Source organism: Mobula hypostoma, chromosome 26 (genome assembly GCF_963921235.1).
Source record: "Mobula hypostoma chromosome 26, sMobHyp1.1, whole genome shotgun sequence".
In the NCBI taxonomy this organism is placed as follows: Eukaryota; Metazoa; Chordata; class Chondrichthyes; order Myliobatiformes; family Myliobatidae; genus Mobula; species Mobula hypostoma.
In genome coordinates this window covers 7,400,665-7,427,232 of record NC_086122.1, presented here as the reverse complement: position 1 = coordinate 7,427,232, position 26,568 = coordinate 7,400,665, and the positions used below count along the sequence as shown (strand labels likewise).

Genomic DNA, 26,568 nt, shown 5'->3' with positions numbered 1-26,568 from the left:
ACTGGAGACAGGGTCTTGGGGTCTTTGTCCCAGTCAGATCGCCGGGAGGCTTATTGGGAGTGAGTTTCAGCCTGGAGTGTTGTAATGAGGACTATTTAATCAAATCCGATGAAGCTGTTGTCGTGGACAAAACTGGATACTTGGATAGAAATGTGTGGTCTGCCAGAGTAATGTTGATCTGAGCAACAATGGTCTGAATCAAGCTCGCACAGCCACGAACAGAAAAACTTTTGGATGCAGAGATGATGTTAAAGCATCAACGATCTCATGAAATTTGTAGATGCTGGAAATCAGAGCAACACACAAAATCCTGGAGACCTCAGCAGGCCAGAGAGCATCCTGAGCCAATAGGCTGGTCCTGGACTTATTTCATAATTTACTGGCATAATTTACATATTACTAGTTAACTATTTATGGTGCTATTACTATTTATTATTTATGGAGCAACTGTAACAAAAACCAATTTCCCCCGGGATTAATAAAGTATGACTATGACTATAACTATCCATGGAAAGAGGGAATGAGCATCGAATAACTGGGCAGGAGCTAATTCTTGCTCAGTGTAATGGGGCCACTGTTGCCGAGGGAGGCTGTTGTCAGCACTGAAGGAATTGCAATCCAAAGGAAAGGTTCCAGACATATTCCTAACTTCAGCAAGGACATGAGAGAAAATATCCAAAGTCTAGTGGGGAAAAAAAGGGATAACTCATATCAACGCTATCTGAATTTTACTACCACCTTTACTGAGTGTAACCTCGTCCCACACCCTTTCAGTGCCAGTCCCAACTTGTCATCAAACGTACTGGCAAGGACAATTCTGCTGCTATTTGGGAATATCAGCTCTCAGACATCTCCCATCGGACACTAACCCACCACCAAACACTGGCCCTTTGCATCCCACAGTCATTGATCTTGTTTTGATAGATCTTGCATTTACAGAGTAACTATGCAGTTCCCCAAACCTGCACAGGCTGATTCTAACTCTTCCCCAAGATCCCCACACAGAATTGTCCGATTCACAATCTATCCCTCAAAGTCAGAGCTTATTTTTCCCTAATATTCCTGCCCCTTCCTAGTTGCATGAAGTAGGCCAGTGACCAATATCCATTATGTGGACTTCATCTCCCACAGCCATTTCAAGCACCCTGTCTCTCTTTCCTCTAATGACTCAATTCTCTCTGTTTTCTCCATTGTATCCTTTCTGATAACATTCAGTAACACTGCCTCGGAGATGCCCTTTTTTTTTTACTAAACGGTGGGTACTGAGTCACACTCTCCACACTCCCCAAACCAGTTGCAGACTAGGTGGTCACTTTGCAGAATTCTGTTTAGTTTCTAGGGTGAACTTGAGCTTCCGATGGTCATGGCCATTCTCCACACCACCCCTTCCCTGATCTCTGTCTTTGACTGTGGGGGATGACCTCAGGGGGAATACCATGGTGACTGGGTTACTGGCATTGAGTCTGGGTCTATGGTGCAGAAGGGAAAGAGAGAGGAGAAGGGAGTGGTAGTGATAGGGCAACAGACAGGAGATTCTCTGGATGAGAAAGGGACACCCGGATGGTATGGTGATAGTGACGGGAGATTCTCTGGATGAGAAAGGGACACCCGGATGGTATGTTGCCTCTCAGGTGCCAGGGTCATGTCCACAACATTTTAGAGAGGGAGGGAGAGCAGCCAGATGTCTTGGTACATATTGGTAGCAATGGCATAGGAAGGAAAAGCAAAGAGGTCCTGAAGAGAGAATTTAGAGAGCTAGGTATAAAGCTGAGAAGCAGGACCTCTCGGGAAGAAATTTCTGGGTTGCTGCCTGTGCCACATGTCAGTGAGGGTAGAAACAGGAAGATTTGGCAGATAAATGCTTGGATGAGAAGCTGGTGCATGGGGCAGCTTTCAGGTTCTTGGATCATTGGGATCTCTTCTGGGGAGGTATGGCCTGATCAAAATGGATGGGTTGCACCTGAACCCGAGAGGGACCAATATTCTCATGGGCAGGTTTGTTAGAGCTGTTGGGGAGGGTTTAAACTAATTTAGCAGGGGGTGGGTACCAGAGTGAAGGCACTCAGGATAGGATGGATGGTTAAAAAAGTAAAGATAGCATGCAGTCAGACTGTCAGATTGAGCAGAGAGGTGATAGGACAAAATTGCAGCCAACAGAGTGAGTATCAGTACACTAGGGATGCAGAATCAAAAAGGGAGCAAATACGGTACTCAAGGTGCTGTAACTCAGTGCATGGAGTATAAGAAATAAGGTGGATGATCTTGTTGCACTATTACAGATTGCCAGGTATGATGGTGCGGCCATCACTGAACCATGGCTGAAGGATGGTTGTAGTTGGGAGCTGAATATCCAAGGTTACAGGTTGTATCGGAAGAATAGGAAGGTAGGTAGAGGGGGTGGCATGGCCCTACTGGTGAAGATTGGCATCAAATCGGTAGAAATATATGACATAGGATCGGAAGATTTTGAATCCTTGTGGGTTGAATTGAGAAACAGCAAGGGTAAAAGACCCAGATGGCAGTTATATACAGGCCTCCCAACACTGGCTGGAGGTGGACCACAGATTACAACAGGAAATAGAAAAGTCGTGTCAAAAGGGCAATGTTACGATAGCCTTGGGAGATTTTAACATGTATGTCAGCAGGGAAAATCAGGCTGGTAATGGATCTCAAGAGGGTGAGTTTGTTGAATGCCCAAGATGCGGCTTTTTAGAGTAGTTTGTCATTGAGCCTACTAAGGGATCAGCTATACTGGATTGGGTGTTATGTAATGAACTGGAGGTGATTAGGGACCTTGGGTAAAAGAACCTTTCGGAACTAGTGATCACAAGATGATTGAGTTCATCTTGACACTTGATAGGGTGAAAGTGAAGTCTGACATAGCAGTATTTCAGTGGAATAAGGGAAATTTATAGAGGTATGAGAGAGGAGTTGGCCAAAGTAAACCCGAAGGAGTTGCTGGCAGGGACATCAGCAGAGCAGCATGACGTACATTTCTGGGAAAAGTAAGAAAGGTGCAGGATAGATGCATCCCAAAAATGAAGAAATACTCAAATGGCAATATAATACAACCGTGGCTGACAAGAAATGGAAAATGGAAAAACAAAAGAGAGGGCATACGACAAAAAAAAACTTATGGAAAGATAGAGTATTGGGAAGATTTTTAAAACCCTGCAGAGAGCAACTAAAAAGATAATTAGAAGGGAAAAGATGAAAAATGCAAATAATATCGAAGTAAAAGCTTTTTCAAGTATGTAAAAATATAGAGAGATGAGACTGAATATAGGACCACTAGAAAATGAGGCAGGAGAAATAATAACAGGGGACAAGGAAATGACAGATGAACTTAATGAGTATTTTGCATCAGTCGTCACTGTGGAAGACATGAGCAGTGTGCCAGATGTTGTAGTGTGTGAAGGAAGTGAATGCTGTTATTATTACAAGGGAGAAGGTGCTCAAAAAGCTGAAAGACCTAAAGATCAATAAGTCACCCAGACCAGAAGAACTGCACCTTAGGGTTCTGAAAGAAGTAGCGTTAGAGATTGTGGCACCATTAGGAAGGATCTTTCAAAAATCATTGGACTCAGGCATGGCGTCAGAGGACTGGAAAATTACAAATGTCACTCTACTCTTTAAGAAAGGAGGAAGGCAGCAGAAAGAAAATTATAGCTTAGTTAGCTTGACCTCAGTGGTGGGGACGATGGTGGAGTCAATTCTTAAGGTGATGAAGTACTCGGTGACATAGGACAAGATAAGACAAAGTCAGCATGGTTTGCTTAAGAGAAAATCTTGCCTGACAAACCTGTTGAAATTCTTTGAGGAGATTACATGTCAGATAGATAAAGGGGATGCAGTTGATGTTGTATATTTGGATTTTCAGAAGGCCTTTGACAATATGCCATTCATGAGGCTGCTTACCAAATTAAGAGCCCATGGTATTACAGGAAATTTACTAACCCGGTTAGAGCATTGGCTGATTGTTAGGAGGGCATGAGTAAGCATAAAGGGGTCCTTGTCTGGTTGGTTGCCAGTGGAGTTCAGGAGGAGAGGGCAATAAAGAGGATCAGCCATGATTGAATAGCAGAGCAGATTTGATGGGTGAAATGACTTAATTCTGCTCTGATGTCTTATAATCTCATGGTCTTATAATTAAGACTCAGGATTACATGGACTGTTGACAAACATTTTAATGATCTCAACACAGATTTGTCTTTGAAGCTGAGCACTACGACTAAAAGTGAAAGAAGAATGGGAATATCTCTATTCAGATTAATCAGCATGACTCACTTGACTTTTATTCAATAGAGTGATGAAGATTCTATCATTTTCCCTACATAGGGGTAGGTGACCCACAAGGGCAAGACCAGACTTTTTCAGGTGAAAAATATTTTAATTGCAGATTGGTGCCTGAAAATTAGAGGTTTATTTTTACTTGATTTCAAGGAATAACTTTATTTGTAACACCACAAACTGATTGGTATCACTAACTACTTTAGCTAGAGTTGGCTTTATTAGAAATCCTGAAGTCTTACATGTTCCAAGTTGTATAAACAATAATTATTATTTGAGGCCATGGGTTAACGATACCCAAGTAAGAAGTCCAGATTCCCATTATGATAAATCTAGTTTAAAAATAACCCCCACCCCCTTGAGGGAAGTGATGGATGACATGCAGGTGTAGGCTTCAGGTAACTATTTATAGATTAGTAAAGAGGAGAATTTATTTTTTAAGATAGATTTGTTTCAGGACAAAACTTTGTTGTGGCCCCAGGCAATTGGGGTAATGATTTTTTCAAATTGACTTTTAGGATCTAATACTTTGTGTGTAAATTGTCACCTTGCCCTGACATGGAAAAGGCTTGTAGCCAATCAGACCTTGCGCCAGATTGACAGGTGATATGAGGGTCAAAAGGTGTTCATTTTTCTGTGACATAAAGCCTCTGAATAAGACTGGAGAGATTTTATGGAGGCCAGAGATCAGAGGAAGGCTATTTGACCTGAACTTTGTTTCTCCCTCCACAGATACTGCCTGACCTGCTGAGTGTTTCCGGCATCTTCTGTTTCTAATTCACACCACGAAGCATTCCTGACTCACGCTATGCATGGCTACAGCAGCCACAGTCCTTGTAGTCAGTGCATGAAGATAAGGTATAGGACAGGAGTTCAGTGATCCCTGAAATAGTTCTGTGTGAAGTGTAGTGAGAACAGGAAATGGTTTGTGATAACACTCGTTTGAATGTCAAATACATCAGTAAAGAAATAAAATCATTCAAATGATGCAGCAGACTTTAACATCGTAAATCAGAGGGTTGTTGGTCACCTCTGTGTGACACCTCACTGCCCTTTATTAGGGAGAGAGAGAGGCTGTGGTATGTTGAATTGTCAGGTGAACAATTAGTTTTTGATGTAACGCAGATCCTGGTCTTTCTTGGGAGCTTTGCTGTTGCTTGTTTGGTGGATGGAGGCTGCTGGTGCTTTTTTTTCTGAAGAGCCATTGCTTTGCTGATGTTTGTGTGTGGGAGGTGGAGTGGGGGAGATTTGGCGTTCTAATATTTTTACTGTCATTTATTCTTTGGGACGCTTTTCTATTTTTGTGGATGCCAGTGAAGAACAAGAATTTCAGGTTCTATTTTGTATACGTTCTCTGATATTAAATGGAACTATTGAACTTGTTTATGGGAACACAAATTGGCAATACGGAGACATGACCCTCTATCGCTAATCTCAGTACATGAAGACCAAGGAGGACACCATGGAGGTTCTGGCGCAGACAGACGCAAAACAGGCACAAGAATTTTTAAAAGCATGGTTCTCTCCTGATGACTCTGTAAACAAATATATCAATATAGAGGCCGTCTCTGAACTCTTAGAGCCAAGGAAACACGTCAATAGAACTCAAAGGTCGACTGAAGGGGTCACCATTCAGGAGTGAGACAAGCCAGTGGGGCCCCATATAAGAGTGATTCTTTAATGAGGGTAATTTTCCTTTCTCTGGGCTAGATTTTCAAGAAAAATTTTTTTTACAAAAACAAGTACAGTAGTTTTAAAAGTTACATAATAGTAACTCTAAACTTATTTCAGTATGCTTCATAGATAAGATTTTCTTAATTTTAAGTGAATAAAAGACCCAAATGTGCCAGAACTTCACTATTTCGGGCTTGTTCCCAACCCAGACTCTGTCACCTTGTCCTCAAAATAATGATTACTATTAAATTCATGAAATTTTTAATTTGCATTTTCTCACAATAACTTTTTAAAACATGACAAATTCATGTAGGTTATTTTTATACAATTTTGTACAATTTTTATGACCAAGATCTGTGGACCCCAACGCTTCTGTCATACCCAACACACAACAAATTGTAAAGAGCAATCAGGTTTTTTCAAACAACTGCTTATATGGTTGCCATGGAAATGAGAAGTGACAGGGGAGCGTGTGGCTGTCGTGGCGCAAGACAGACATTTTGATGTCTAGAAATGTGAGCAATTTAAAGATTCATACTTCTTGATCTGAGAGTGTTTATTACATGTCATTACCAAGTGAGTTACTATTTGAGTGTTTTAAATAAGAAATAAATAACTTCACTTTATTTCTGTATATTTAAATGATATTTACAAGCTAGCTATCCAGTTGGGTTAGCAAGTGTGAGACAGTTTCTTTGCAAAGTGAGAAATGTCATTACCATCACACAACTAACTGTGATGATAAAGACACAGTGGTACAGACAGCTCATTAGTTCATCAACTTCACTTCTATTAAAGTATAATTGCAAGGCACAAGTATAACTTACAATGGTGGCATCAAAAGCAAATCTGAATATGGCACACTTCATCACACAGTCATAAGTATAAAGTGAGTAAAGCAGGGGAACAAACACAGACTTGTGGTACAGTAGTGCTGATAGAGATCAAGGAACAGATGTTGTTGCAGGTCCAAACCGACTAGGGTCTACAAGTAAGAACATCCAGGATCCAATTGCACAAGAAGGTATTGATTAGTTTTGAGGGGATGATGGTATTGAATACTGAACTACGGTGGATAAGGAGCATCTTTGCTGTCCAGATGTTCCATGAGTGAATGAAGAGCCAGTGAGATGGCATCAGCTGTGGACCTGTTGCTCTGCGAGGTAAATTGGAGCAGATCTAAGTCGCTTCTGGAGCAGGAGTTGATCACAAACCATTCAAAGCACTTCATCGTTGTGGAAGTAAGTGCTTCTGGGCAGTAGTCATTGAGGTAGGTCACCACCCACTTCTTGGGCACCAGGATACTCGAAGCCGGCTTGAAGCAGGTGGGTACCACACACTGCCAGAGTTAGAAGTGAACACACCAGCCTGTTGATTGGTACAGGTCTTAACTACTTGACCGCCTTCAAAGCATGCCCTTTGGTATAAGACATTTCATCCCTGGGAAACAGATACTCTCTGTCTACCCTATCTACACCTTTCATAATCTTGTAAATCTCTATCAGATCTCCCCTCAAACTCCAATGCTCCAGAGAAACCACCAAAGTTTATCCAGCCTCTCGTTATAGCACATGCCCTCTAAACCAGTCAGCATCTTTGTAAACGTATTCAGCACCCTCTCCAAAGCCTCACATCCTTTCTATTTTGGATGGCTAGAACTGTGCGCAATACTCCAGATGTGGCCTAACCAGAGTTTTATGAAGTTGCAACATCACCTCCTGACTTTTGAACTCAGTGCCTTGACTAATAAAAACAGACAGCCTATTAACCTTCTTAACCATCTCATTGACTAGTGTAGCCACTTTCAAGGAGCTATGAACTTGGATCCCAAGATCTTTCTGCTCAGCAGCACCGTTAAGGACGTTTGCAATGTAGACGCAATGGTCAATGAACCCAATGACCAACGTTTCAATTTAATTGAGTTGTCAGCTTGACTACAAAGGCTGTGTAGCAGTTCTTAATAATAACTGGTACCTTGCCACACTAGACCCAAGGTGAATAGAGGTGTGTTAAGACATCAATGATCAATAATATCATTTTTATCTGGGCTGGTGACCGTCACCATTTTAAACCTGTTGAGAGATCTACACTCTAAAATTTGCACATATTATTTAAATTCATTGTCGTTAGATTATTGTCAGGCATATGGGAGTACAGACACAAATATAGTTTTGCATGCCATTCACACAGATGATTTCATCACATCAGTGCGATGAGGTAGTACAAGGGAAACAATAGCAGAAAGCAGCATGTGTTCCATTACATTGTTTCCTGCTGCCAATATCCTTATGATTGAATAAAATATCAGAAACTCTGTTAGTACTGCTTGAGACATCAAGCAAAACACCACCAATAGAATTATCATTAAAATTACATTCATTCATCACAGTCACCACCTTTTTGAGCTGAAGTTTGTGACGGGGTCCTGAATTACCCCTTTGAACTGTACCCGATTACCCCATGAACTGTATTTTTAAGAGACAGAGAGGTGCCTAACACAAACACCTTGTTAAAAAGAGTGTTTTTTAACACCAACATCTTGCTTTTAAGACAGAGAGAGACGAAGACTGCTCACAGTTTGTTTATACTTTCTACAAGGACACTGCCTGCTTGTACATTCTTACAGGAAGAGAAGGGAGGTGCTGTTATTTGAGAGGCAATTGGTACTCAGTACGGGGAGATAAATAGAAGGTCAAATGATGGACCTCAGACACATGATTTTGGACACTGAATGAGCTTTGTTGGGCCCACAGAAAAAGTGGGTTTTGGAGGATCGATCAGGCGGATCGATTAGTGGCTCTCGCAGCGTGAAGAGGGTGTGACCGGTGGGGAGTTATTCGTGTGGCCGACCCTCGCCTGAGTTGATAGCTCCACCACAGAAGAATGGTCCCCTTTGTTGTGGTCACAGTTGGTGACTTTTAAAGGATTTCGGAGGACAACGGGAAGATTGACGGCGTCAGCTCACCTGAAGACTCAAATCCCTCTCTCCATCACTACTCTACTCAATACCACTGAACTTTACTCATCATCGTAAGACTGTATCTATTTACCCCTAGACCTGAAGAAGCTTGATTTTCATATATTTCCAAACTTACTGATATACTTACTTATATATAATCATTGCTAATCTGTTAAATTTATCTGCATTTATATTACTGTATTGCGTAGTTACTAATTAATACCATTAGTTAATAGCAATACTGGATTCCAAAGTGTTTTCCGTTTCTGCTGGTTCTTTCCTGTCACGGGGTATGTGACACGTTACATACAGTTGGGTGCACCAGTGTCATTGATAATAACTGGCCCATCTTGTCTGCCCCAATCTTGCTGAAAAAGGCTTTCAACTTCCCTAGTATATGCTGATTCATCACCACCTTTGATTCGGCCTATGATATTGGTGTGATCAATAAACCTGAATATGGCATTAGAGCTGTGCTTAGGCGTAAAATGAGTAGAAGCAGGGGACGAAACACGCAGACTTGTGGTACAGCTGTGCTGATGGAGATCGTGGGACAGACGCTGTTGCCAATCTGAACTGACCTTGGGTCTGCAAGTGAGAAAATCCAGGATCCAATCGCACAAGGAAGTACAGAGGCCAAGGTGAGCTTATTGATAAGTTTTGTGGGGATGATTATATTGAATCCTAAACTATCATCGACAAAGTGGATCTTTGCTGTCCATTTGTTCCAGAGGTGAGTGAAGAGCAGGTTCCCACACTCTTCTTTGGCACAGGGATAACTGAAGCCAGTTTGAAGCAGGTGGGTACCACACACTGCCGAAGTTAAAGATCTCAGAGAACACTCTAGCCAGTTGATCAACACAGGCCTTTAGCATCTGACCACCTTCAAAGCATGTGCTTTTCGACCCTGCGAAACAGATACTCTCTGTCCACATTAACAATGCTTCTCATAATCTTGTAAATCCCCATCGGATCTCTCCTCAGCCGCCGATGCTGCAGAGAAACCACCCAAATTTATCCAGCCTCGTGTGACAGCACATGCCCTTTAAACCAGGCAGCCAGTTGGTAAACCTGTTCAGCACCCTCTCCAAAGCCTCACATCTTTCCAATAGTGGGACAGCCAGAACTGCACATAATACTCCAGATGCTGTAACAAAACCTCCTGACTTCTGAACTTAATGCCTCAACTTGTTTGGAGTGTTCTTTTGTCTTCATGGTGTGTTTTTGCCAGAATGTTGACTCACCATCAGCTGGACCTTCCAGATACTGTTGTAATTTTTCTACAATCAAATTGAAATACCCGGACCGCATGCAGGTCTCCAAAACCAGATCTCCATTTAACTAATTATGTGATTCCTAAAACCAATTGGCTGCACCAGTGATGATTTGGTGTGTCACATTAAAAGGGGTGAATACTTTTGCAATTAATTTTGTGTTTTATATTTGAAATTAATTTGAATCACTTTGTAGAGATCTCTTTTCACTTTGATACAGAAGTCTTTCTCTGTTGATCAATGTCCTAAAAGCCAAATTAAATCCACCGTGATTCAATGTTGAAAAACAGTAAAACATGAAAACTTACAAGGGGGGGGTGAATACTTTTTATAGGTAAGTACAAAGAACAGTGGTCCCAGTATAGTTCCCTGTGGAACTCCACAAATTACAGACGTCCAGCTCAAATGTCCCAAACCCTGTCTCCTATGTGAAGCCAGCTCTGAGCCGAAGCAGCCAATTTGCCACAGATCCCTTGCATCTTAATCTTCTGGATGAGGCTCCCATGAGGGACTTTGTCAAACACTAAAATCCATGCAGACAACATCAATTCCCCTACCCTCAGCATCATCTTGTCAAAAAAAAATCACGTTGGTAAGACACACCCTACCCCTCACAAAGCCATGCTGCCTCTCCCTAATTAGGCCATCGGTTTTCGAAAGCTCATATATCCTCTCTCCAATAATTTTCTCCAGCAAATTCCCTACATGTGATCTGAATCTCGCCAGTCTATTGTTCTCAGGATTTTCCCTCCTTAAATAGAGAAACAACATTAGCCACTGGCCATTCCTCCTGGATCTTGCCTTTGACTAGAGAGAACACCAAGATATTGGCAAAGGGCCCAGCAATCTCGTTTCTTGCCTCCTTCAATAACCTGGGGTAAACCCCACCAGGTCCTGGGAACATCCACCTTAGTGCTCATTGGGAGGCCCAACATTTCCTCCTCCAAATTCCTCCTGCCTGCACATTGTCCATATTCCTCCATTCCCGTATCTAAAATAGTCTCTTAAATGACTCTGGTGTAACTGCTTCCTGCCAGCACATTCCAGACACACACCACTTTGAAACAAAAAATTTCCCCACACATCTCAAACGGAACAGTACAGCACACTACAGGCCCTATTGCCCTAGATGTTGTGCCAGCCTTTTAACCTACTCCAAGATTAATGTAACCCTTCTCTCCCACATTTTTATACATCCATCTCCCTGAGTTTCTTAAATATCCCGAATGTATCTGCCTCTACCAACACACCAGGCAGATCATTCCGTGCACTCACTACTTTCTGTGTAAAAAAGCTACTTCTGACATCCCCCTATACTTTCCAACAATCACCTCAAAAATATGTCCAATTGTATTAGAGATTTCTGCACCGAGAAAAGGGTGCAAACTAGGCACTCTATCTCTGCCTCTTAACAAATTCATGTTCAGTTTTTATTATCATTTAACCACACGTGAATACAGCCAAATGACCCAGGGTCAAGGTGCAAAAGACATTACCAACAGTACACTGCATGTAGCATGTAGCACATAAAGTTATGATTTCAGAAACGAAAGCTGAGAGTCCAATTTGTTCTTCTATTGGGTGAACACCAGAGGGCAGCAGCGAGCAAACTCGAGGCAGTGTCTTGCACACTTCTATCTTGTCACCTCTGTACCTGCTTCGCTGCAAGGAGAAAAACCACAGCTTGTTCAATATATTCTGGGCAGTGATCAGCAGTAAAGGTGCAGCAATCTCTTCCCTGGCCTCCTGCAGTAACGCGGGTTATATCCTATATTACACCAGTGACTAATCTATCCAGAACACAAATTTAAACTAATTTCCCTTCTCAGAGTGAATGTAGTTTTTTTGAAACCATAACTACTTGGCATATCAGAAAAAATATTCTCGTTTTAATTTGCAATCCTTGCAATCCAGGAAGCACGACAGACCCTGCAATGCCTTCCATTCCCAAAAAGAATTCAGAAAGCCTACCACACCTTGCCCAAGTCCCCCCAAGCGTGGACACATCTGTGGAAGAGGGACAGGCAGTCAGCTAGCAAATAATGACACGCCTTGCAGATGTCAAAATGGTTGTTGTGGTGTGGTAGTGTCATGGGTAGTGCTTGTTGTTCTCACTTTCAACTTCCACCGCTGGCTAGCAGTTTTGTGAAAAGGAGAGCTGAATGTGTAAGTCTCTCCCTGCCAGTACATAGCCTCTCCAACACCAAGCCTCATGCAGTACCTCCTCACACAGAATCTGAATTCCCTTTGGATTCAGGCTGAACTACAGAGGGCGGGGAGAAGGTCTGGCCTCTGCACACAAAGCGTGCAGGCCCACCAGTGTGTGGACATGCCTTGGTGCTCATGAACCAAATCCCCACGTACGGGTAAATAGCCCCTCTGCCTTCTGGGCAGCCACGGGAGAGACAGAGGCTACTGGAGTGAACTCAGACAGAAAATGCAGAGTGGAGCCCCTAAGGCGGCTAGACGTGCTACTGGCAGCTCCTGCAGCCAAGCTGGTGCCAAACGTATTGCTTCATAAGCTTTCCTGGTGAGGCCGAGAGGGAGATCTTGACAGCTCGGCAATTCAGGATCTCCATACCTTCTGCCCAGGCTTGTGATGATCATCGTCACCCATTGTCCTTCGAGACTGATGGGTGCCAATACATAGACGACATAATGTTGGTCATCCAGTACTGCCAATGTTAGTAGAGTGGTGGGAGCATTGTATTTGTAAGGTCTTCAGTTTTGGGTGGATGGGAAATGAATGGGCACAAAATCTTGGATTGTTTAATGTGGATCAAAGTCCCAATGTAGCCTTTCTGTCACTTCTCCAGAGTTTTTCCATTTGCCTGTGGTTGATTTGAGCTTTCAGGAAAAGATCAAGAAGAGGAGTGATTTTTATCAATGGCACAGGACATCCAGCAATATATGCAAGGCAGATATTATGGATTCTTACATAACTACACAGGTGATTCTAAAGTTCCTGTGATACATCATACAGGTGTTTCTGTTTATGTTCCAAATTTTCAGGAGACATTAAGGAAAGATTATCAAATTATCAGTATTCACATCTGAAATGGTTGCTATCATTTTAGCTTTTGAATAAGTCAAAGAAGCATACCCTAATTATCTACTGCTGTGCTCTGATTCATTCTCAGTCTTGACCTCCATTAAAACAGACAGTTCAAGTTGTAGGCCAGGCGTTTTTCTTTAGACCGGATAACATCTGTTGTGGCTGCAGGGTCTAGACCTGTATATACATTTCATATGATTTCATGCCCATATTGTGATTGAAGGAAATGAGTTGGCAGATATTCTTGCCAAGCAATCACCTAAAATTAAGGAATGTAGTGGTGCCTTTGCACAAGGGGAGATGAAAGCCATAATTAAAAAGTCTATTCAATGACTGTGGCAACAAAGTTGGGAAGGCAAAAAAAGGATGGTATTTAAATAAAATTCAGAGGATGGTGGAAACTCAAATTGTAAATGTGTATAAAAGGAGAGAAGACGTTATGCTTACATGTTTACAAATTGGACATACTCGGTAGAATAATTCCCTGTTCAGAATTAATATGCATGATACTGGCATCTGTATGGAGTGTACTTATACAAAGGAAACATCTAACTGCTAAACTGAGACCGACAGAATGTTCGGGTATTACTGCCATCGTAATGTATATAAGTGCGTATTTGACTTTCTGAAAAGTATTAGACTTTTTGATATTGTTTGAGTTTTACTGGTGGGGGGAATTTAGTGGGTGAACTTCCTGTTCTCTGCTCCACACTCCAATTCATTAGGTGGCAGTTATGCACCTTATGTTGGTTCACTGGCTGCCATTAAATGTTACAAGATGAAGAAGAAGTAAAACGAGAGACTACATCAGAGCATGGCAGGTTGTGGGCTCTTTGGTGGGGGTGGGATTCTGCCGGGGCAACAGTGATCGTGGCAGGTTCTGGAGAGTGCTGCCGACAGGGCACCAAGTTTGTTCTTTCAATGCTCCCAGTTCACTGGAAGGAGACATGAAGAAGTGGCCAATGTCTCAGGCATTCAGCCTGCTCACACCCACTCATTGTGGTCGCACACCTTTTCCTTTGTGGTTATTACCTGTACTGGATTCCCAAAGCGACGTTCCGTCAATGATCTGGGAGCAGAGAGATTCAAGATTCAAGATTATTTCATCATTTTCAGTACACAAATGCAAAGGACAACGAAATGATTGTTACTCTGGATCCGATGTTCTATAAAAAAACACAATAAGCATGAGGAACACAATAAAAATAAAATAAAGATAAAAACAAACCCATAAAACACAATATACAAGTAACTGTTATATACGTAGACATATATGTATGTACATACTGTTACATACCTCGTGGGTATCTTGTGACTGTCTCATAACCATGATGTAATTGAGTATCTTGTGAGCATGATGTAATGGTCTTGCGGAGGTCCATGATGTAATTTTCCCGCCAGTGAGGTCACATGATGACCTGTTCTCAACAGGTATATAAAGGAGACCCTTGGTGTTACGCAGTTAGCTTTCAGTTTGGTTTTGTGTTAGATACTCCGTATACTGCATATTCGTCTTATGATGCAGTTCGTTTTTAAACCGGAGTTTTACTTTCTATTTTAAGGTTAAACCTTTGTGCTGGCAGTTTCGACCATATCTGCTAGGTTTTTGTTTTAGTTTTACCTTTGCAGTTTAATATTGGAGAGTGAACACCTTTATAAAAGTACGAGAACCGAAGGATTGAGAAAAGTTGGTGTCGTTTGGCAGTTTCATAAAGGATCGACCTTATTGAGTCTTCGGTCAAGAAATAGTGACCTGCATCTGAGATAACTCCTGCCAAAAGAGCAAGGAAGTTCGTGCAGGGTTCGCTCACCAGGAAAAGATCAGTTCCTTTTAAGCTGTTTATTTCCTTTGTTGTGAATCCTTTGGACAGAACCAGCAGAAATGTCGCGTCTATGGAGAAATCCTTCTTCAGGAAAGTCTCTCCTAATTGACTGTATAAATCTCTTGGACTTTTGAATTTACTATTCTAAGAACTGTGTTCGAATTTACCACTTTAAGAACAGTTTCCTCATTTACCCTTTTAAGAACTGTTCCAGAGTTAACTTCCGGTTAAGTTAGTCGTTTAAATACATTTTGCTATTTTTGAGCAGAGTTTAATAAATGTTTGTTTGTTTTTCTAAAAACTGACTCAATTCTATATTCATTGTTGCCGGTCACGTGACAATACAGTGACTCTAGGTGTTCTCGATGGGTTGGGTGGAAGTGTTGATCAGCCCGACGGCTTAGGGGAGTAACTGTTTTTGAATCCAGTGGTCCAGGCATAGATGCTGTGTAAACAACAGGAATTCTGCAGATGCTGGAAATTCAAGCAACACACATAAAAGTTGCTGGTGAACGCAGCAGCAACTTTTATAGATGCTGTGTAGCCTTTTTCTTGATGGCAGTGGGACAAACAATTCATAAGGAGGGTGTGTGGGATCCTTCATGATATTGCTGGTCTTTTGCCAGCACCTTTTTGTGCATAATTTTGTCCTTCGTGACAGGTAGGCTGGTACCAGTGATGTGCTGGGCAGTTTAACTATCCATTGTAGAGCCCTCCTGAAGTATCCTGAAAAGATGAAAGTTTCTTTGGGAAACAAAACTGACTCTTTGGATTATTTGGCCCATTACTGCTCAAAGTAGAGAAGCATTTGGGACGATATTTGATTTCATGTAGTTTGAATATGCAGAAGCCAAAGTCGTCCTTGTCTCCTGACTCCATCTGCCAGTCCCGTCAGAAATCTCTGTCGGAGCTGGTCTGTGGTTACCAGGTTGCCTTCATTAGCTAGCTGGGTAATCAGAGAACTGGAACAAAACCAAATAATCCTCCATAGCGAATGAACCTCAGAGTTGTACACGGTATACATAATAAATTTACTTTGAACTTTGAACTTCAATGGTGAGGGGGTGATTGAGAGAGAGAGTAGAATGAGCAGGTGAGTGTACATGAGGTGTGACAGTGTTGTAACAGCTCTACTGTTAGTTGTGAATGGACTCCCTTCAATGGAGGAGTGTTATTGCACATTCTGACCTTGTTCCATCTCTGTGAACAGCAGCATCGATTCATGTAGATATGCTTTCGGGTGCCATGTTTGAAAAGTGGGAGTGCTGGAACTGGATATGAAGTATCACCATCCATTGTTCTTTGGGTAAAGCAATTCTGTTACCCGGCACTGGGCATGACTCAACAAGAGACATGAAAAATAACTTTCCTCCACAAGGATGCATAGGTGCTCTTTTCCCTCCCATGAGTTTGAGAACTATAAGGAGCCTCAGGCTCTTACCCCACGTGTGGAATGAGTGATGTTTCTGAACAAACAATATTGAAGTGTTCAGAGAGTACGGGATCAAATGTGGACCGAGTTGGACCTGGGACACACAAGATACTGTGCCACAAACAATGGTCAAAGTTTCCTGTGAGGACCTTGTCAAAGTTCTGAAGAGAAATGTTTACGTTATGACGAGAGATCTTTGTGTGTTACTTTTGGGGTAATAGACTCAAACATGCAGTGAAGGTAAAGACATTGCCTAGAGGGAGAAAGTATCAGATGTTTTTAGATTGGGCACTGGGGGATGCTTGGGGTGTGGGATGGCAAGAGGGAGAATTCATGCAAATCTCTCAGATATATTGGGCATAACAATTGAAAGGAGGTGCAGAGTAGTTACCAGGGCGGAGATAGTGCTCAATATTCTGAAATACTTTCTCTCAGGATGCAATTCCAATTCCACCCACTGAAACGATATCTCCTCTGTAGCCCAGTGATAGCACCATAAGATACAGGAGTAGAAGTAGGTCTTTCAGCCCATCGAGTTTGCTCCGCCATTCAATCATGGGCTGATCCAATTCCTCCAGTCATCCCCAGTCCCCTGCCTTCTCCCCACACCCTTTGATGCCCTGGCTAATCAACAACCTCTGCCTTAAATACACCCAATGACTTGGCCTCCACAGTCGCTCGTGGCAACAAATTTCACAGATTTACCACCCTCTGAATAAAGTAATTTCTCCGCATCTCAGTTCTAAATGGACTTCCTTCAATCCTGAAGTCGTGCCCTCTTGTCCAAGAATCCCCTACCATGGGAAATAATTTTGTCATATCTAATCTGTTCAGGCCTTTTAACATTCGGAATGTTTCTATGAGATCCCCCCCTCATTCTCCTGAACTCCAGGGAATACAGCCCAAGAGCTGCCAGACATTCCTCATATTCCTGGAATCATTCTTGTGAATCTTTCTGAACCCTCTCCGATGTCAATATATCCTTTCTAAAATAAGGAGCCCAAAACTGCATGCAATACTCCATGTGGTCTCATGAGAGCCTTATAGAGCCTCAACATCACATCCCCGCTCTTATATTTTATACCTCTAGAAATGAATGCCAACATTGCATTCGCCTTCTTCACAACTGACTCAACCTGGAGGTTAACCTTTAGGGTATCTTGCACAAGGACTCCCAAGTCCCTTTGCATCTCTGCATTTTGAATTCTCTCCCCATCTAAATAATAGTCTGCCCATTTATTTCTTACACCAAAGTGCATGACCATACACTTTCCAACATTGTATTTCATTTGCCACTTCTTTGCCCATTCTCCTAGATTATCTAAGTCTCTCTGCAGGCTCTCTGTTTCCTCAACACTACCTGCTCCTCCACCTATCTTTGTATCATCAGCAAATTTAGCCACAAATCCATTAATACTGTAGTCCAAATCATTGACATACATCGTAAAAAACAGCGGTCCCAACACAGACCCCTGTGGAACTCCACTGGTAACCGGCAGCCAGCCAGAATAGGATACCTTTATTCCCACTCTCTGTTTTCTGCCGACCAGCCAATGCTCCCTCAATGCTTGTAACTTCCCTGTAATTCCATGGGCTGTTACCTTGCTAAGCAGCCTCATGTGCGGCACCTTGTCAAAAGCCTTCTGAAAATCCAAGTACTCCACGTCTATTGCATCTCCTTTGTCTACCCTGCTTGTAATTTCCTCAAAGAATTGCAGTAGGTTAGTCAGGCAGGATTTTCCTTTCAGGAAACCATACTGGCTTTGGCTTATCTTGTCATGTGCCTCCAGGTATTCCATAATCTCATCCCTAACAATCGATTCCAACAACTTCCCAACCACTGGTGTCAGACTAATAAGCCTATAGTTTCCTTTCTGCTGCCTCCCACCCTTCTTAAATAGCGGAGAAACATTTGTAATTTTCCAGTCATCCAGTACAATGCCAGAATCTATTGATTCTTGAAAGATCATTAATGCCTCCGCAATCTCTCCAGCTATTTTCTTCAGAACCTGAGGGTGCATTCCATCAGGTCCAGGAGATTTGGCCACCCTCAGACCATTAAGCTTCCTGAGCACCTTCTCAGTCGTAATTTTCACTGCACAAACTTCACTTCCCTGACACTCTTGAATGTCCGGTATACCGCAAATGTCTTCCACTGTGAAAACTGATGCAAATACACATTCAGTTCCTCTGCCATCTCTGCATCTCTCATTACAGTATCTCCAGCGTCATTTTGTATTGGTCCTATATCCACCCTCGACTCTCTTTTACCCTTTATATACTTAAAAAAGTTTTTAGTATCTTCTTTGATATTAGTCGCCAGCTTCCTTTCATAATTCATCTTTTCATTCCTAATGACCTTAGTTTCCTTCTGCAAGTTTTTAAAAGTTTCCCAATCCTCCATCTTTCCACTATGGCTTCCTTGTATGCCCTCTCTTTTTCTTTTACTTTGGCTCTGACTTCACCTGTCAGCCATGGTAGTGTCCTTATTCCCTTTGAAAATTTCTTCTTATTTGGAATATATCTGTCTTACTATGCAATCTCTTACTATGCAATGGCACTGCAGCCACTCTGCTTGTCATCAGTGAATGAGCGTAAAGTACAAGACAGGAGCTCACCAGTCCCTGGAATAGTTCTGTGTGAAGTGCAGTGAGAACAAGAAATGCTGCAGATACTCAGTAATCATACAACATTTGTGCAGACACAGAGCTGAACAGGTCACATAAATCACCTTTCATGACGACTCAAAGGCCAAAAGCTGCACCTGCTGCTAATCTGAATCAGGTTTAATGTTACGGGCATGTGTCGTGAAATTTGTTCTCTTACAATCCACAAGACCAAATCTGAGGCCTATTTCAAATGTTTTGTTTTTTTTTTGTTTCAGATTTCTTGCAACTGCAGGTTTTGTGCTTTGGAAACACTTTACGATGTTCCATGTAACTCTGAAATTTTGCTCTTTACTTCCCAGTTCAGGGATGGCTGCTTTGCATCAGCTGCACACACATGAAAATGACCACATTAAACACCGTGCTCAAATATGATCGTTGTAATGATGGCAGCACCATGTGTTAGGGCATGAACAGTATATCTGTCCATATTTAGTCTGTGGTGGAGGGCTGGAAAAATGGTTATTCTGTGGATGACCCGGGGCAGTCAAAACGGGAGAAAGGTCTGTGGTATGATCGTGCACCCCAGGAGTCGCTGTCAAATGGGAAGGGATGGGTGTGGGGAGACTTGGACATGACATTACAACATTGAAGAACTCTGCAAGCCTGGACATCTGGGCAAGGGTGAGAACTGGATCTGGGGCTTTAGTCTTGAGAACAGATAGTGCATGCAACAATCTATAAAGAGAGGTTGTTCTGAAAAGCAGGAACTAGAAATTAGGAAATGGTTGTCTAGCAAACTAGAAACGATTTTTCAAGATTTAAATTAATTAATTTGTGATTTATGGCAAGGGTGAGCATATTAGCTAGATGCAAGATGATCTTCCTGCATCTGTGAGGTCCCTCCCAAACAGAAATTTCACAGCAGGTGGGAGCTATAAGGTGTACAGTCCAATCTCTGCTGAAGGAGCCCAAAGAAATGGGTAAGGTTGATAACCAGAAATACAGTGGCTGGCCATGGAACCTGACTGCAGCAGAAGAAAGACATCAAAGTGACATCCACATAAATCAAAAGAAGTCCAGCACTAGAATCAGGTCTGCAGCAAACGAGAGACATCAGACTGGCATCCATTTAAATTAGAAATCATCCAGCAATGTGATCAGCTCTGAATCATAGAAACCACTGCAACCCAAGTACATCCCTCTATAGTCCGGAGTAGTTTTGTCAGAAGAGATCTTCATGGAAGAGTTGCTACCAAAAAGCCTTTCCTCTGAAGTGGAAACAAAGCCAAGAAACTCTCCTATGTACAAAAACACATGGACTGCAGTGGTAAACAAAGGCAGGAAGTGCTCTGATCAGTCAAAATACGAATTTTTTGGCTCAAACAGCAGGCAGTTTGTTTGCAACCTAGTGAAGCAAGGCGGGGGTTCCCTGTAGGGTTTGGGCTGCATTTCTGCAAAGGAGCTTGTGATCTGGTTAGAATTAATGGGGTCCTCGATGCAGAGAAGTCCAAGCAGATTCTCATCCACCACGAAGTTCCATCAGGGAGCCGTCTGATTGGTCCCTACTTCATTCTGCATCAGGAGACTCCAGACACACAGCCAAAGACATATTAAAAAAACTATCTTCAGAGAAAAGAAATGTAAGTAGTTTTGCAACAGCTAGTATAGCCTCCCGGGCCCTGAACCCAACATCAGCGACGCTGTCTAGGATGATTTTGAGAGACTGAAGCAAGCAAGACAGCCAAAGTCTGATGAACTGTGGAAAGCTCTATCTCTACCTTGCTGTGGCCAGGTGACAACTCTCAGACACCTTCTCTTACTTACCCCTCGAAAAGGCCCCCATTAAGTAGCACAAGACCATTGTCACCTGCACCATCACTGACCTTACTTACTCTGGGGATCTCCAATCCACGGCCAACAACCTCCGTTCCCTTACCCCGCTCCTCCCATTTTTATCTCCTACCCAAGATCCACAAACCTGCTTGTCCAGGTTCTTCTTGATCCTCCCCCACCAAAGTTATATCTGCATCCCTTGACTCTGTTTCATCCCCCTGGATCAGTCCCTTCCTACCTACATCTGTGACGCTTCACACAGTCTGAATCTTTTCAATGACTTCAGGTTCCCTGGCCCCAATAATCTCATTTTCACCCCTGATTCCCAGTCCCTCTGCACCTCCATTCCCCATCAGGAGAGCTCTAAAGCTTTCCGCTTCTTTCCAGACAATAGGCCCAACCTGTTCCCTACACCACCACTCTCCTCTGTCTGGCGGAATTGGTCCTCACTCTCAATAACATCTCCTTTGGCTCGTTCCACGTCCTTCAAAACAAAGGTGTAGCTATGGGCACCCACGTGGGTCCTAGCTATGCCTGCCTTTTTTGTCGGTACGTGGAACAGTTTCAAGCCTACACCAGTGTCACTCCTCAACATTTCTTACACTGTATCCACAACTGCATTGGTGCTGTGACCTGCACCCATATTGCGCTTGTCGACTTCATCAACTTTGCCTCCGACTTCCACCCTACCCTCAAATTTACCTGGTCCATTTCCGACACCTCCCACCCCTTTCTCGACCTCTCTCTCTCTATCTCTGGAGACAGTCTTTTATGAATGCACGGACTCTCACAGCTACTGTACTATACCTCTTCCCACCTCATTATCTGTAAAAATGCTATCCCTTTCCTTCAGTACCTTCGTCTCCACCGCCTCTGCTCTCAGGATGAGGCTTTTCATAGAAACATAGAAACATAGAAAATAGGTGCAGGAGTAGGCCATTCGGCCCTTCGAGCCTGCACCGCCATTTATTATGATCATGGCTGATCCTCCAACTCAGAACCCCGCCCCAGCCTTCCCTCCATACCCCCTGACCCCCGTAGCCACAAGGGCCATATCTAACTCCCTCTTAAATATAGCCAATGAACTGGCCTCAACTGTTTCCTGTGGCAGAGAATTCCACAGATTCACCAGTTTCTATGTGAAGAAGTTTTTCCTAATCTCGGTCCTAAAAGGCTTCCCCTCTATCCTCAAACTGTGGCCCCTCATTCTGGACTTCCCAACATCGGGAACAATCTTCCTGCATCTAGCCTGTCCAATCCCTTTAGGATCTTATACGTTTCAATCAGATCCCCCCCTCAATCTTCTAAATTCCAACGAGTACAAGCCCAGTTCATCCAGTCTTTCTTCACATGAAAGTCCTGCCATCCCAGGAATCAATCTGGTGAACCTTCTTTGTACTCCCTGTATGGCAAGGATGTCTTTCCTCAGATTAGGGGACCAAAACTGCACACCATACTCCAGGTGTGGTCTCACCAAGGCCTTGTACAACTGCAGTAGTACCTCCCTGCTCCTGTACTCGAATCCTCTCGCTATAAATGCCAGCATACCATTCGCCTTTTTCACCGCCTGCTGTACCTGCATGCCCACTTTCAATGACTGGTGTACAATGACACCCAGGTCTCGTTGCACCTCCCCTTTTCCTAATCGGCCGCCATTCAGATAATAATCTGTTTTCCTATTTTTGCCACCAAAGTGGATAACTTCACATTTATCCACATTAAATTGCATCTGCCATGAATTTGCCCACTCACCCAACCTATCCAAGTCACCCTGCATCCTCTTAGCATCCTCCTCACAGCTAACACTGCCACCCAGCTTCGTGTCATCCGCAAACTTGGAGATGCTGCATTTAATTCCCTCATCCAAGTCATTAATATATATTGTAAACAACTGGAGTCCCAGCACTGAGCCTTGCGGTACCCCACTAGTCACCGCCTGCCATTCTGAAAAGGTCCCGTTTATTCCCAGTCTTTGCTTCCTGTCTGCTAACCAATTCTCCACCCACACCAATACCTTACCCCCAATACCGTGTGCTTTAAGTTTGCACACTAATCTCCTGTGTGGGACCTTGTCAAAAGCCTTTTGAAAATCCAAATATACCACATCCACTGGTTCTCCCCTATCCACTCTACTAGTTACATCCTCAAAAAATTCTCTGAGATTCGTCAGACATGATTTTCCTTTCACAAATCCATGCTGACTTTGTCCGATCATTTCACCGCTTTCCAAATGTGCTGTTATCACATCCTTGATAACTGACTCCAGCAGTTTCCCCACCACCGACGTTAGGCTAACCGGTCTATAATTCCCCGGTTTCTCTCTCCCTCCTTTTTTAAAAAGTGGAGTTACATTAGCCACCCTCCAATCCTCAGGAACTAGTCCAGAATCTAATGAGTTTTGAAAAATTATCACTAATGCATCCACTATTTCTTGGGCTACTTCCTTAAGCACTCTAGGATGCAGACCATCTGGCCCTGGGGATTTATCTGCCTTCAATCCCTTCAATTTACCTAACACCACTTCCCTACTAACATGTATTTCGCTCAGTTCCTCCATCCCACTGGACGCTCTGTCCCCTACTATTTCTGGAAGATTATTTATGTCCTCCTTAGTGAAGACAGAACCAAAGTAATTATTCAATTGGTCTGCCATGTCCTTGCTCCCCATAATCAATTCACCTGTTTCTGTCTGCAGGGGACCTACATTTGTCTTTACCAGTCTTTTCCTTTTTACATATCTATAAAAGCTTTTACAGTCCGTTTTTATGTTCCCTGCCAATTTTCTCTCATAATCTTTTTTCCCCTTCCTAATTAAGCCCTTTGTCCTCCTCTGCTGAACTCTGAATTTCTCCCAGTCCTCAGGTGAGCCGCTTTCTCTGGCTAATTTGTATGCTTCTTCTTTGGAATTGATACTATCCCTAATTTCTCTTGTCAGCCACAGGTGCACTACCTTCCTTGATTTATTCTTTTTCATTCCAGAACTAATAAGGTCTTCTCCTTCAAAGAAAGGGGCGTTCCTTCCTCCACCATCAACGCCACCCACAAACGCAACTCTTCCATTGTGCACATGTCTGCCCTCACCCTATCCTCCCACCACCCCAACGGGGATAGGGTCCTTTTGACGTCACCTACTGCCGCAGTAGCCTCCACGTTTAGCACATAGTTCTCCGTAATTTTCACCATCTCCGAACACCAAACACATCTCCTGAACCCTGTCTACCCACTTTCTAATTTCCGCAAGGATCACGCCCTACGTGAGTCCCTTCTCCATTTGCCCCTCCCCATTAATCTCCCTCCAGCTACTTATCCTTGCAAGTGGAACAAGTGCCACACCTGCCCAACCTCTTCTCCCTCACTACCATTCAGGGCCTCAAACCGTCCTTCCGTGTGAGGATCCCGGAGTGCTCCGGTATATCAGTGAGGCCTGACATAGAAGTGGGGGACTGCTTTGCTGAGCACCGATGCTCTGTCTGCCAGAAAAAGGCAGAGTTCCTGGTAGCCTCCATTTCAATTCTACATCCCATTCCCATTCCGACATGTCAGTCCATGGACTTCTCTCCTCTCACAATGAAGCCACACTCAGGTTGGAGGAGCAATACCTTGTATTCCACCGGGGTAGCCTCCAGCCTGATGGTTACAACATCGATGTCTTCAAACTGACCGTCTCCACCATTCTGTACTCCGGCTTTCCTCTCTCACCTTATCTCCTGACCTGTCCATCAACTCCCTCTTTACCTTTCTTCCATGGCCTTCTACCCTTTCCAGTCAGATTCCCCCTTCTCCAGCCCTTTATCTCTTTCACCCAAACACTTCCCAGCTCTTCACTTCACTCCTCCCTCTCCCCAGTTTCACCTATCATCTGCTACCTTGTACTTCTTCTCTCATCTCCCCTTCGAACTCTGACTTCTCATCTCTTTTTCCCCAGTCCTGCTGAAGGGTCTCGGCCTGAAACATCGACTGTTTATTCTTTTCCATAGACGCTGCCTGGCCTGCTGAGTTCCTCCAGCATTTTGTGTATGGCTTGGATTTCCAGCATCTACAGATTTTCTCAGCCAAGTTCTCCAAAGCCCTTGTAATAACCTACCAGCCGATTTTCGTAGAAAACTGCACAACAGTATACCCTAAGAGAATTGATGCACTTTTAAACGCAAAGGATGGTCCCGCCAAATATTGATTTAATTTAGTTTTTAACTGTTTACTGTCCTTTATATGGCCCCTGCCATTGATCTCGCCGGCTCCAACACCTCAGGGCATATTCAAAACCCGGACTCCAGCAACGACCATGGACACATTCGAAGTGATTGCGCAACCACCAACTGCGATGCCAGACTTGAACTCCAGGCCGGGTCTTTATGTGCTGCTGTTGTGACTCCCGTCTCCCCTTCCCCCACCACCATTCCGCAGCCCCGTCTTCCTCAGATCCCACCGTCAACTCCTGGGCCCTCAGAGGCTCCATCTTCCTCTCACCCCAACCCTCCCCTCTCCATTGACACCCCCAGCCTCCCCCCTCCCCGCTCTGATCCCAGCTCTCATCCGTGCCGGGTCTTTACCATCCCCTCCGACCTTCAACTGTCGGAGGCAGAACGCTCTGTTCTCAGTAAGGGCCTCACCTTTGTCCCCCTTCGCCCACACCTCAGCGAGTTCCGTGTTCGCCACGATGCGGAACTTTTCTTCCGCCATCTCCGTCTCCGAGCCTACTTCTTCGGCAAGGACTCTTCCACCCCCACCGATGACCCCTTCTCCCGTCTTCAACCCTCCTCTTCTTCATGGACACCCCGCTCTGGTCTTCTGCCTGCTCTGGATCTCTTTATTGCCAACTGCCGACGGGACATCAACCGTCTCGACTTCACCGCACCTTGTCCCCATTCCAACCTCACTCCTTCGGAACGCTCTGCTCTCCACTCCCTCCGCACTAATCCTAACCTTATTATTAAACCCAGCGATAAACGGGGTGCTGTTGTAGTCTGGCGTACTGACCTCTACCTTGCTGAGGCACAGCGACAACTCGCGGATACCTCCTCTTATTTACCCCTCGATCGTGACCCCACTAAGGAGCACCAGGCCATTGTCTCCCACACTATCAACGACTTTATCCGCTCAGGGGATCTCCCATCCACTGCTACCAACCTTATAGTTCCCACACCCCGCACTTCCCGTTTCTACCTCCTACCCAAGATCCACAAACCTGCCTGTCCTGGCCGACCTATTGTCTCAGCTTGCTCCTGCCCCACCGAACTCGTTTCTGCATAACTCGACACTGTTTTATCACCCCTTGTTCAATCCCTTCCTACCTATGTTCGTGACACTTCTCACGCTCTTAAACTTTTCGATTATTTTAAGTTCCCTGGCCCCCACCGCTTTATTTTCACCATGGATGTCCAGTCCTTATATACTTCCATCCCTCATCAGGAAGGTCTCAAAGCTCTACGCTTCTTTTTGTATTCCAGACCTAATCAGTTCCCCTCTACCACCACTCTGCTCCGTCTAGTGGAATTAGTCCTTACTCTTAATAATTTCTCCTTTGGCTCCTCCCACTTCCTCCAAACTAAAGGTGTAGCTATGGGCACCCGTATGGGTCCTAGCTATGCCTGCCTTTTTGTTGGGTTTGTGGAACAATCT

The 26,568-nt window shown here is 43.7% G+C and overlaps 1 long non-coding RNA gene across 1 annotated transcript; it reads right to left on the bottom strand.

The window, feature by feature from the left end:
* Nucleotides 1-10,606: 10,606 nt before the first annotated feature.
* On the bottom strand, nt 10,607-16,919 carry LOC134338089 (uncharacterized). The gene is made up of 3 exons (XR_010016139.1): nt 14,550-16,919; nt 14,285-14,418; nt 10,607-11,859 (listed from the first exon to the last, which is right to left on the bottom strand). It is a non-coding gene; the product is annotated as an uncharacterized LOC134338089 (long non-coding RNA).
* Between the last annotated feature and the right edge of the window lie 9,649 nt (nt 16,920-26,568).